Raw genomic sequence first — 12187 nt, forward strand, 5'->3', positions numbered from 1 at the left:
CCACCCAGCATCAGGCAGACCGCCCCCAGTGCTAACTGCGCCCTCAAGTGGCCTGGAGAGAAAAGTTGTGTTTTGAGCGGAAAATTGCACTCTTATGGGAAAGATGCTGTGTTGGAAACTCGAGCTTCACTTGGAATTATGATTCCATGAGCATGTTGCATGCTGCCTTTTTTTATTTTCTAGGAATAATTTTGAAAGGAAATACTGTACACATTGAAGAGTGACTCAATACAGAGACCATCGCTCTAGGCTGAGCCAGTCTGAAGCGGGAACCAGGCACGTGCTGCGTCCTGAATGCCAACAAACCCGTGTTCACGGTGGGGCTGGGGTAGCAGCTGTGGTGGAGGCAGTGCCTTGGGTGTCACAGCCGCCCTCCCTCCATCCCCGGGTAGCCTGTGCTCAAGGGCCTGCTGTCATCCCTGCTTTCAGATGCTGGGGAGGTCAGGTGATGGCCATTTCCAGGGCTCTGCCTCCCTGGATCAACTAACCACAGATCAGAAATATTCGGAGAAAGAATTGTGCATGTACTGCACATGGACAGACTTTTTTCTTGTCATTCTTCCCTAAACAATACAGTCTAACAACTGTGTATATAGCATTTACATTGTATTCCGTATTATAAGTGATCCAGAGGTGATTTGAAGTCTATGGGAGGGGGTGCATGGATTCTACGCACACACTGTGCTATTTCATATCAGGGACTTGGGCGTCTACAGATTTTGGCATGTGCGGTGGTAGGTCTTGGAACCAGTCTCCCACTGATACCAAGGGACAGCTGTATACTTTGGCATAAATGACATTTACTAACATATAGTTCTGCAACTTACTTTTGCTGTAATTTTTATTTTTTGTGGATACACAGCAGGCATGTATGTGTGTGGGGGGATATGAGATGTTTTGATACAGGCATGGAATGTACCATAATCACATCAGGGCAATGGGATGCCGTCCCCTCAAGCATTTATCCTTTGTATAACAAACTATCCAGTTACACTCCTTTCGTTATTTTTATTTTTATTTATTTATTTTTTTTTGAGAGAGTCTCACTCTGTCGCCCAAGCTGGAGTGCAGTGGCGCAATCTTGGCTCACTGCAACCTCCACCTCCCGGGTTCAAGCGATTCTCCAGCCTAAGCCTCCCCAGTAGCTGGGACTACGGACCCATGCCACCATACCAGGCTACTTTTTGTATTTTTAGTAGAGACAGGGTTTCACCATGTTGGCCAGGCTGGTCTTGAACTCCTGGCCTCAGGTGATCCACCCACCTCGGCATCCCAAAGTGCTGGATTACAGGTGTGAACCACCGCACCCGGCCTCCTTTAGTTATTTTTAAGTGTACAGTTAGATTATTATTGAGTACAGTCACCCTGTTGTGCTAACAAATCCTAGTTCTTCTTCATTCTTTCTAACTTTTTCTGTGCTCACTCACCGTCTCCACTTTGTCCCCACTACCCTTCCCAGCCTCTGGCTACCTTTCTCCTCCTCTCTATCTCCATGAGTTCATTTCATTTTTAGCTTCTGTAAATAAGTGACAATGTGCAAAGTTTGTCTTTCTGTCCTGCAACTTACTTTTAAAATTAAATATATATTGAAATACATGCCGTGTCAGAACAAAGAGTTTTACCTCGTTTAAAAAAATCCCCTATTAAAATTTATTTAGTCATTTTTGGTGACGTTCGTTTGTTGCCAGTGTTGTCCCTCATGAGAGCCAGTGTTTTTCCACAATGCAGTGAGCACGTCTGAAAATGTGGCAAACGTCTTTACATTGCTTTAGAAAGGACTGCACCAGCCCCCGTGCCTGCCAGCGGGGTGTGAGCCGCCCGTGGGGCAGCCTGTCCGGTGCGCGGGACGTCCAGCCCTTTTCGTTTCTGACCTGGTGGAAAGAAAACAAAGCTTTGTATTTCGTTTTGATTTCTATCTCCTGGTTCTGCTGGGGTAGGCCGTTTCATGTTTGAGCCTGTTTGTATTTCTCCTTGGATGCAGATGTTCTCCTTGGATGGAGATGTTCTCTAGAGGGGCTGGCTGTTTCCTGTTGGTTTGCAGGCATTCTTTTCCTAGCCTGCTATCCACTCCCCCGGGTCACCTGCACTGCATTTTCTTCCTGGCCATCTGCTACTTGCTGGTTTTCTGCTCTTCGGAGTTCTTCATCCAGTAGTGCAGCCAGGAGCCCATCACCCCGTGCACCTGTGAGATGCTGGGGACAAGGAGTGTGTCAGTGTCCCATCCTCGCGGCGCACAGGAGGTTCCAGTACCCAGGAAGCCTCAAAGTTCTCTCTGCCATTGTGGCATGCCGGACCAAGGGGCCCCTGGGGCTGAGCTCAGGCTCTGGGGACCCCACGGGCTCTGTCTCCTCCCCTCCCCGCTCTTAGCTCCGCAGGTTTCTGACTCGCCACAGGGGCTCTCGCCTGCCCGACTCTGTCCTGCTTCTGCTGCTCCAGCCACAGGCTTCACTTCTGGTGTTGGCTCTGCTGTCTTAGGTTTCCACCTGTGGAAAGCACGTACATGATGAATGTGCTACTTCCTCCACTGGAGGCAAAGCTTAGTTGGTGGGAGGGGTCTCAAGGTTGTGAATGGGGGTCTGGGGGTGCAGAGGTGCCAGGGTCTGGAACCATGGGGCGGCTGTGTGTCGCTGAAGCGGACTGTATCTGGACTAACATTTCCTCTTCCATTAAAAGTAATTTCGCAATTTCCGGCGATGTGCCAGCCTTCACGCATTGCGTAATGCCTGCGACTTTGACCTGTAAATTTATTTCACCACCATTATCTAACTCTTTACCTTATAAACTGCCTTAATACACTGAGCCTTGCAGAATATAATCTTCGTAGAAAACCGAATATATTCCACAGCGCTGAGAGTGGACGTCTCTCAAACTGGTCACTTCTTGTGCATCCTGGCTTTCAATTCAGATTAATACTACTACCTTCCTCCTCCTCCTCCCCATCTTCCTCCCCTTCCCCTCCCCCCTCCTCCCTCTTCCCCCTCCTCCTCCCCTTCTCCCTCCCCTCCTTCCCCTCTTCCTCCCCTTCCCCCTCCCCTTACCCCTTCTCCTCCTCCTCTTCCTCCTCCCCCTCCTCCTCTTCTTCGTCCCCCTCCCCCTCCCCTCCTCCTCCCCCTCCCCCTCCCCCTCCCCCTCCCCCTCCTCCCCCTCCTCCCCCTCCCCCTCCCCCTCCTCCCCCTCCTCCCCCTCCTCCTCCCCCTCCTCCCCCTCCCCCTCCTCCCCTCCCCCTCCCCCTCCTCCCCTCCTCCCCCTCCCCCTCCTCCCCCTCCCCCTCCCCCTCCTCCCCCTCCCCTCCCCCTCCCCCTCCTCCCCCTCCCCCCACTCTCCCCTCCTCCCCCTCCCCCTCCTCCCCCTCCTCCCCCTCCCCCTCCTCCCCCTCCTCCCCCTCCTCCCCCTCCCCCCTCCTCCCCCTCCCCCTCCTCCCCCTCCCCCTCCTCCCCCTCCTCCCCCTCCCCCTCCTCCCCCTCCTCCCCCTCCCCCTCCTCCCCCTCCTCCCCCTCCCCCTCCTCCCCCTCCTCCCCCTCCTCCCCCTCCTCCCCCTCCCCCTCCTCCTCCTCCTCCCCCTGTTCCCCTTTTCCTCTGGAAGGCGATGAGAGTACAGTATGATGATTCACCCTCCCCCTCCCCCTCCTCCTCCCCCTACCCTTCCTCCCCCTCCTCCTCCCTCTCCCCCTCCCTCTCCTTCCCCCTCCCTCCTCCTCCTCCCCCTCCCCTCCTCCTCCTCTTCCCCCTCCTCCTCTTCTTCCTCCTCTTCCCCTTCCCCCTCCTCCCCCTCCCTCTCCTCCTCCTCCCCCATTCCCCTTTTCCTCTGGAAGGTGATGAGAGTACAGTATGATGATTCACCCTCCCCCTCCCCCTCCTCCCTCCCCCTCCCCTCCTCCTCCTCTTCCCCCTCCACCTCTTCTTCTTCCTCTTCCCCCTCCTCCTCCCCTCCTCCTCCTCCCCTGCTTCCCCTTTTCCTCTGGAAGGTGACGCGAATGCAGTACGATGATTCACCCCAGTTCACCTTCCACTGGGTGGGAACAGCGCTTCATGCCAGAGCCTGGAATGTGCCCCGTTAGAAACATCCGCAAATGAAAATTGCTTTTTAGCTTGGTTGGTTTAATGAAATTTATCTTTGTGCATAATAGAGAATGATGATTTTTCACCCCGGCAGCCCTGCTTTGTGCTGAAAGGACTTGTCTTCTGTGTCAGTGTTGCAGGACTCTGTTTTCCTGCTTGTAGGTGTGAGGAATCGATAATTTACAGGGATGGGGATCATTCTGAAGATTCTATGGCAGTGGTTTTCAACGAGGGGTGATTTTGCCCTCAAGGGACATTCGACAACGTGTAGGGATGTTGGGTGGTGCTGGCATCATGTAGGTGGAGGCCAGGGTGCCACCGACCGTCCTACAGTGCTTAGGACGCCCCCCACCCCCCAGAGGCCCAAAGGTCCCAGCGCCAAGGTCGGGCCTGGCTGCTCTAAGGAGCGGAAATGTCTCCCGGCAGCGCATGAGTGGGAGAGCGCGGTTTTCCAGACAGTCCTCCTGGATCCCCCAAGACCCTGGAGTCAAATCATTCTCCTTTGAATTCCAAGACTTACCTCTTCCTGGCAACGTGACCTCTCTGAACCAAGGTTTCCTGACGAGGGCTCTCGAGATAGCCATCCCCACTTTGCTGGGTCCTTATGAAAATGGATCCACTGATGCACATCCGGGTGGTGGCTGTTGCTGCTGCTGTTGCCATTGCTGTTGAAATAAATCAAAGATGATAATTGAGGGGAGAGAGAAGAGACTTCCAGGCTTTCCCTTGCCCCGGATCTGAGGTGCTGTCCTGACCCCTCCCTGTGGCTCAGCCCCGCTGCACCTGCTGGGTTCCCTGTGGGGCCTGGCAGCGTGCAGGGCACATTGCCTGCCGTGGCTGACCGGGGCCTGCCCACCACATTGCTTGGCCAAGGTTTAGCCCTGGCCTTCACAGGACCTCGTTGGCTTATCGTCCCGGGGATGACCAGCCCAGATTTGATCCTACACTCCTAGTCACACTTTCATGTTGCTGGAACCGGCCAAGGGTGCAGGAGCGGCTGGAGGGCATCTGTGAGGGGAGAGGAGGGCACAGGGAGCCTCTTTCTGGCTGCCGACACAGCTTACTCCACACCTAAGAGCGTCCTCTTAATTAGGCATCACCGGCCACATTTGGAATGGCGCATTAACATTTTATGGGCCATTTTCTCATAAAGAAAAGCAAAGCCAATGTAATTCTTGCTGGCTTTGGGGTTTTGGCTTCACACTCAGCACATCAGACGAAACCACTGTGGGAATAAAATTCCTCAAATGTGGCTGCAGTCATTGAGTAGGAAGAAAAACGTACCGTTTTAGTCCTTTAGCAAAGACCCCTAAATCCTTTAATTTCCAGGCAATAAACACTGAACAAACCTGCCCTGGAGAATTGAAGTCCTTGAAATAAGCTCTGAGTCAAGGGGGTGACCAAGAAAGCAAAACGTTCAGAAAGGCTGGAGCAGGAACTGGACTCTCATTCCGCCTCTGCTGGCACAAAATTGTGGGCTTCGAGGAAAATGAGCACGTGGCCAGTCATCCATGGGGATTTAAATGTCCTTGGTTCTTAGTTAGCAGTGACCTCGGCAGGACTGAAGGGGAACGTGATTGGGGGTGCAGGTACAGGTCTTCCTCTCGTGGAAATTTCTGGATCTAAGACAAACGTGACAGATGAAGCAAAAGACCACATGCCTTATAAATGAAAACCAGAGTCCATCCCAAGCTCCCGCACTGTCCTTGCCAAGGGACGGTTCTCTCATTGAACACAAGCTCAGCCTGGTTTTCTGGTTTCAGAGAAAAAAACAGAGGCAGCTAAGACACACTCTCTGAGAACGCTGAGGAGCAGTAGCTGGTGGTTAAGACAAAGGGAGAAACCATGTAGACGTGCACACGTGTGTGTGTGTGTGTGTGCACTGTGCGCCTGTCTGCCACCTGTCTGTTCGTGGATCTCTGTCTCTGCTTATACATGCACCTGCACACACATGCGTACCACACATGCGCACCATAGTCAGAAGGCCTGAGAAGCCTTTCAGGCCACCAGCCTACGTTCTATGCATGAAAAATTTCCTGCCTTCTCTACAGCCTGTAAGGGCATGAGTGTTTATGGAATAGGAAGGTGGTGGATTGTTCTGGAAATGATCAAGTTGTCAAGAGAGCATGTTATGGGGTTTCAGATGCACAAAGTTTATCATGCACTTGGTTAAAGTTTCTTTCCGGAAATCAAACTTTTTCTTTTTAGTATTTAGAGCAAATTGTCTTCCTTCATCTGGGCATCCCATGGAGGTGGGATGATGAGGCAGAGCAGCAGCATTTCTGGAGCATTCACTGGGCATCAGGCAATGTGCCAGCACTTTTCTATGAAGGGCCTCATCTAAAATGACCACTGTTCCTATTGAATGGACAAGGGATTATCTTGGAAGAGGGTTGAGTCCCTTGCCCAAGAAACTGCATCTGGAAGGCACCACAGCTGGACTGTAACCTGCTCTGTTTCATCACAGCACCACACCCTCCCGCCAAGCAGCAGGCCATTCCCCGGTGGAGAACCACCGTTTCCCAGAGTGTCCAGGTAAACGAGGGTTTAGGCATTACCCGGCCCGGCTCAGCCAGCAGCCCCAAGAGTCTTTACGCCCAATTGTTTATGAGTGAAGCCAAGCGGAGAAACACCATGCCTCTTGCTTGCTTTTATCTCCTCACCATTAATTGTCTGACTACATTTTCTTCAAGAGGCAACAAAGAGTAAAAGCCGTGCAGTTGCTTTTCTGTTTAGCTGGTTGTAAATATTCAGCCAGAATTTGACTGACAGTGCAATATTATGCTCCCCAAAGCTTGCACCGTATGTGAATATTTTAATTAGGATTGTAACAAGCTATTGAGAAAGTTTGAGCTAAATTGGTTCAGCTGTTTTTGCATTAGTGAAGCATGAAAGGAAATTTTTTTCGTCTATTAGAAAATATTCTGTTTTTAAAAAATTAAGCCAAAGCAATGGAACATCAGCCAGTTTTGGATACTTAGTTAAAAAGTCAGCAGATTGGATCTAGGTGGGGATTAACTGGACAGATTTGAAAGATGTGAAATAAAGTTCAAAGATGTTATTCACGTTTAGCCTCTTTCTCTCCACAGCTGTTTGGAAGGAAGAGATGGATCTCAAAGGCAGCCCATGTGCTAAGAGACGAGGGAATCTGTAGTGGGCCTGAACTCCCCAAGGTGTACCAGGGTTAGGGTCAACCATGCTGGTGACCTTCTCCGCCTCACTGAGATGCAGGGTGCCAGGTTTAGCATGTGCCCCCTCCTCCGCCCAGGCTAGAAGCATGGCCATGCCGCCATCTTGGGAATACACTGCTAGGAAGTTCCTTCCTGTGTTGAGCTGAAACCTGCCTCCTTATTTCTTCCTCCTACATCTTGGCCCTCACTTCTTCTCTATAATTTGTTAGTTATCCAGTTTTGCTTTGTTTCGGCCTCTCCTTGGACATCGTGTGCCCCTCCCAGCATTGTCTGAGACATCAGGTAGGCTGGGCAGAGGAGGACGGGCTGGTCCATACCCGCTGCTCACCCTGCCGTGTTGCCGCCACACACACTGTTGGGAAACCTCTGGGTTTCTCCGATTCCTGGAACCTGCCCCTCATCCCTGTGAGGTCTCACGTGTGGCTCTTCACTCTGATGGTGATGCACGCTTTATGTTTCTCTTCTTACCAATTCTTCCTGGTTCCATATGCCCATTCCTGCAGAGACCAGACAGCCCCCAGAGGGAACCTGGCCACCAGGCAGCCCATGACCTGCTGTCAGGGATGGACAAGTGGTCATTGCATCTCAGTGTGGGTCCAATGTTGCTAGAGCTTCACATCTTCCAGAAGAAACCAGAAATCTGGAATTAAATGCAAAATCCCCTATTTTCAAATAGTGGCAGCTAATCCAAGGGTTGTAAAAACACAGTTCCGGCCTCACAAAGCAGACCCGTGTGCCAGCAAGGACCACATGCCTGCGAGTGATCTCTGGCCTTGACTCTGTGATCCCCAAGGACAGGAACGATGATTCTTTGCTTTTTATTTTTTTCCCCAGTCACCCCTACAACACCGACATAATGAGCTCTTGGTAGTTGTTCCTAAGTGTATTTGGCAGGGCGCGGCGGGGAGAACGATGGTGTTTTTGTGTGTCATGTTCAAGATTTATGACAATTGCACTTGGTCTTTGGATGTACAGCAGTGCGCTCCTTCCCTGCTCGCTCCAGGAAGATATGTTAGGACTTGTAACTGTGGGTTGTGCTCATTTTCTTCTGCCTGGATATGCGTACTTTGAGAGATTCCCATGAGCAAACCCCTAGGATGTGTTTCCTGCACAGAAGCCTCGAAACCCCTCCTTTGAGCTGTTGGTTTAGGATGAGGAGTGTGCTGTCTGCCTTCCTCTCCCTCAGCCACCCCACTGTGTGCTCAGCAGGGTCATGGTCCTGCCCCTTTGTTTCCCAAGGCACCAAGCCCTGTGCCCTGCACACAGCACCCTCTCCAGTCAGGCTATTCCTGCAGGCCTGACACTGACCTCCACGAGGGGCGCCGGGTCCGGCATGGCCATTTCTCTGCCATATCCCCAATGCCTAGTAGAGGGCCTGGGGCAGAGCGAACATTTCATAAATATTGGTTGAATGAAGGCTGAATAAACTATAGGCTTCCCATCACCTCCCTCCTAATTATTTTTGATGTCTAAATGAGGACAATTTAAACATCAGCATTATTCTGCTAGTTAGTAAAACCTAAAATCCAGTCCCTTGTAAAGAGATATCCCCGTATTTTACAAAGAGAGGGTCAAATGCACGGCCCTTCCCTGGTTTTCTGTTGCAAACCTCACATTTGTCTTGCGAACACATTTGCCTGTTTTTGAAGGCTGGATGCTGGAAGCTTCAGGCAACAGTGATCCTGGCCAGGGTCTCAGACAGTAATTCCCACCCAGGGAACAGTAACTTTAATTTGGGAGGAAGGAGAGGAGGCCTGCATGAGCCACGGAAACCGTTCCCTCCACAGGGAGCCATCGTGCGGCATGCTCACCATCAGTTTCAGCCCAGGGTGACAGGGGGTTTTACTCCATAGTGCACCAGCTTTGGGGTTCCAGAGCACCTCGAATAAAACAGGGGTCTCTAATCAGAGTGTGCCACAACATTCACGTCCTTATGCTTGTCAGAGGGTCAGGTTGGGAAGCCGGAATGTCGAGAGAGCCAGGCAGAGTTTCCCAGAATCAGCCAGCAAAGACACATGCCCGCATTTCACTCCCTGGCAGCCTGAGTTCATTAACTCACGGGAAGTTTCTGAGTCAGTGACTTCTCATCTTGGCTTTCTTTTAATTAATAAACGATGAACTCACACCTCACCACGGAAAGCCCCTCTTAAACCCGGCGAGGTATTTACTCTGTGTCATTGGCTTACTTCCCTAGGAGTTTGGGGGTGGGGGGTGGATTACGAGGTCACTCATTTGTCAGCTACGCCAACACTGAATTCTGTGGCCACACGCCTGTGTGCGTGCTCTCCACCTTCCCTGTCCCGGGAGAACCTACGGTGAGAGGCCACAGAGGACTGGGCACCAGGCTCCCCTGGGAGCACCGCTGTGAAGCTCCCTACTTCCCCAGCACGCAGGCCGCCTGGACAGGAGGAGGCTCCTTCCCACCACCTCCACGTGGCAGGTTTGAAGGGCATAGGAGTGTGGGCTGAGTCTTTGCTGTGTCCCACAAAGTGATACATGAAGCAGGTGCTCCGTGTCCCAGCCTGGCAACCCCTCGGTGCTTGTCTTTGAGGACAAGGACTTAGCATCACTCTCTTCTCTCCCACATCCTTCAGCTTTAGCAAGAAAGGCAGAGAGGAAAGGACAAAACCTAAAGGCTGCATTCTACATGAACTGCTCCCATCCAAGTCTGCAGCGTGTCCTGATGAAAGCCAGGCTGTGGGGGAGAGAAAAGAGAGAGACAGAGGCTTCACCCCGGCGAGATGGCACTTTAAAGACAGAGGCCTCAGAAAGAAAGTGTTTATTGAGTAATCAGCCATAATAAACTCAGATAAGGCAACAGATGAAACAAATCTTCCTGGAAGGAAAGTGATCGGAGAACAGGACTTTCTGGAAGGAATAGTGGATCATAACCAAAAGCCGAAATCTGGAGCTCTTGGTGAGACCCTGGTTCCAAAAAAGCAAACTGCCACACCCAGTTATCTCTTCTCATTGAACCCAAATTTAACCAGAATCACTAAAATCCAGGGAAGGCTGCCTTTGAGACAGTGTCTCCATGTACTCGGCATCTTGGGGAAGGGAGATTTGTCACATAGGCTCATAGAGTTGTCGGGCAGAGCCAGAGAAACTGAACTATGTCCTGGGTGTGCAGATCTGTGCTAGGCACAGCCAGAAGCTGTCAGACAATGAACAAGTGTGTTCCTTACCCTTGAGGGTCTTTCAAGGGTATGAAGGTTACAAGGTGAGATGTGGGAGAGACCCAAGAAGTAGAAGAGATGCCCATTGGGGCTGGCATGTGCCCTCAGAGCAGGGCAGAAGAACATTGGAGAGAGCCGCGGTCGGGATCCCGGGTTTGAGTCTCAGGTATGAGCCCCTGCTTCCATCAGCCATGCATTCCTGGACAGTTGGCATCTGTTGGTAGTAGCTGTGAGCCAGGTGGAGGGCTCTGTCCAGTGCTGCAGAGATGAGACCCTCTCACCTAGGAGCAGGGGGCCACGGGAGTCCTGCTCTCAGTACACTGTGAAGAGCAAAGTGACGGAGACACACTCAGGATGTCATCACCAATTCCAGCCCAGGGACATGTGGCAACAGAGGGAAGTCAGAAGGCCCCAGATATTCCTTACGGTTCCACTCTGAACCTGATATTGGAGGCTGTGGGTCATGGGGGTTCCTGAACTTAACATAAAATGGAAAAGAAAACTGTAAAGAATCTGTCAAAAGCAGTCAGAATGATCAGAGGCATACAAACTCAATTCTAGAAAGGAGGCTTTGGTAAATAAGGGCTGTGTACTTGTGAACTGATAGTTTTAACCCCATCCATCAAACAAAAAGAATACGGACTGGTTATTCCCATTTCCACGGAGGGGGAAACAAAAGGAACAGCATGAAAAGGTAGCAGGAGGAGTGTGGGTGGGAGGCCTGAGAGAACGCAGAGGATCACAGTTTCCAAAAAGGGGATGCCCTTCAAGTTCTGTTATGAGGAGAGGAGACAGGAGACTCAGGGAAAAGCAGGCAAGAGGCAAGGCCGGCATCATCGAGTTGGGAAGGGAGCCACGTGGAGACGACTTGGCTGGGGAGCCTGGGGTGACTCTCAGGCTGAGACAGAGAGAAGGAGCCCTGAGGGTTGCCCTTTCTGGCAACATGGAGCTCGGGGCCCTCCCGTTGCTCTGGAGACCCTGCTAGGGTTTCTGGGGTGGGCCCTCCTTTGCCAAGAGACTTGCACACTTGGATCGTATGTGGGTGGGAGTGGGGGAGGAGGAGGAGGTATTATTTCTTAGCTTTCATGATCACATGTGTCAAGAAAGACAAGGGAGAACTTGTGGAAATGGGCAGATGAGAGAAGCACTTGGCAAGTTGATGACTATTTGTAAATCACTCCCAGGTGTGATTTTCCAGGGGGTGGGGAGGGGGATACAGCTGCAGTGATCAAAACAGACAACCAGACACTTTCCTTGGACCTCTTTCTTCTAATCTGCAGAGCATCTGCCTACTGGCTTTGGTTCCGAAAAGGAAGATGCTCTCATTTTAACTTTGGTTTCCGACAGTCGTGCGTGGAGGAGCCCAGCCTGACTCCCTCCTTGAACAGACATCCGCTGAGCAGCAGGTGACGGAACCAACCCAAGCTCGGGGTCTAAGAAGGGAGAGCTGGAGCCCGAGTCAGGAAAGTGGTGCAGGCGTGAAGCCAGGGCAATGAGGCTTTCATCAGTCTGTGCTCGGGCATAGGGAGGAGGTGCCGTGGTGTGGAACCCGGGGTGCCTGCCCGCAAGAAGAGGCCAGCCCAGCACATGGCTTTCTCTCATGCCCAAGTACTGTTCCAGACCCAGGGGATCAGCTTCCTCTCATGCCCCAGGTACTGTTCCAGGCCCGGGGGATCCTGTGCACAGCAAGTGAGTCAGGCATCTGCCCTCCCGGAGCCCACACTCTCTGAGAGGGGACCAGCAAGTGTCTTGCCCAGTTGG

General features: G+C 52.0%; 1 protein-coding gene and 1 pseudogene across 2 annotated transcripts in view; one reads left to right on the plus strand and one right to left on the minus strand.

Moving 5' to 3' along the window:
- The window catches only part of CDH4 (cadherin 4), a 703097-nt gene that overhangs the window by 102544 nt on the left and 588366 nt on the right, over nucleotides 1-12187 (plus strand). The window lies entirely within an intron of this gene.
- Nucleotides 2111-3670, minus strand: LOC134760802 (uncharacterized; annotated as a pseudogene).

This window comes from Pongo abelii, chromosome 21 (assembly GCF_028885655.2).
Source record: "Pongo abelii isolate AG06213 chromosome 21, NHGRI_mPonAbe1-v2.0_pri, whole genome shotgun sequence".
Lineage (NCBI taxonomy): Eukaryota > Metazoa > Chordata > Mammalia > Primates > Hominidae > Pongo > Pongo abelii.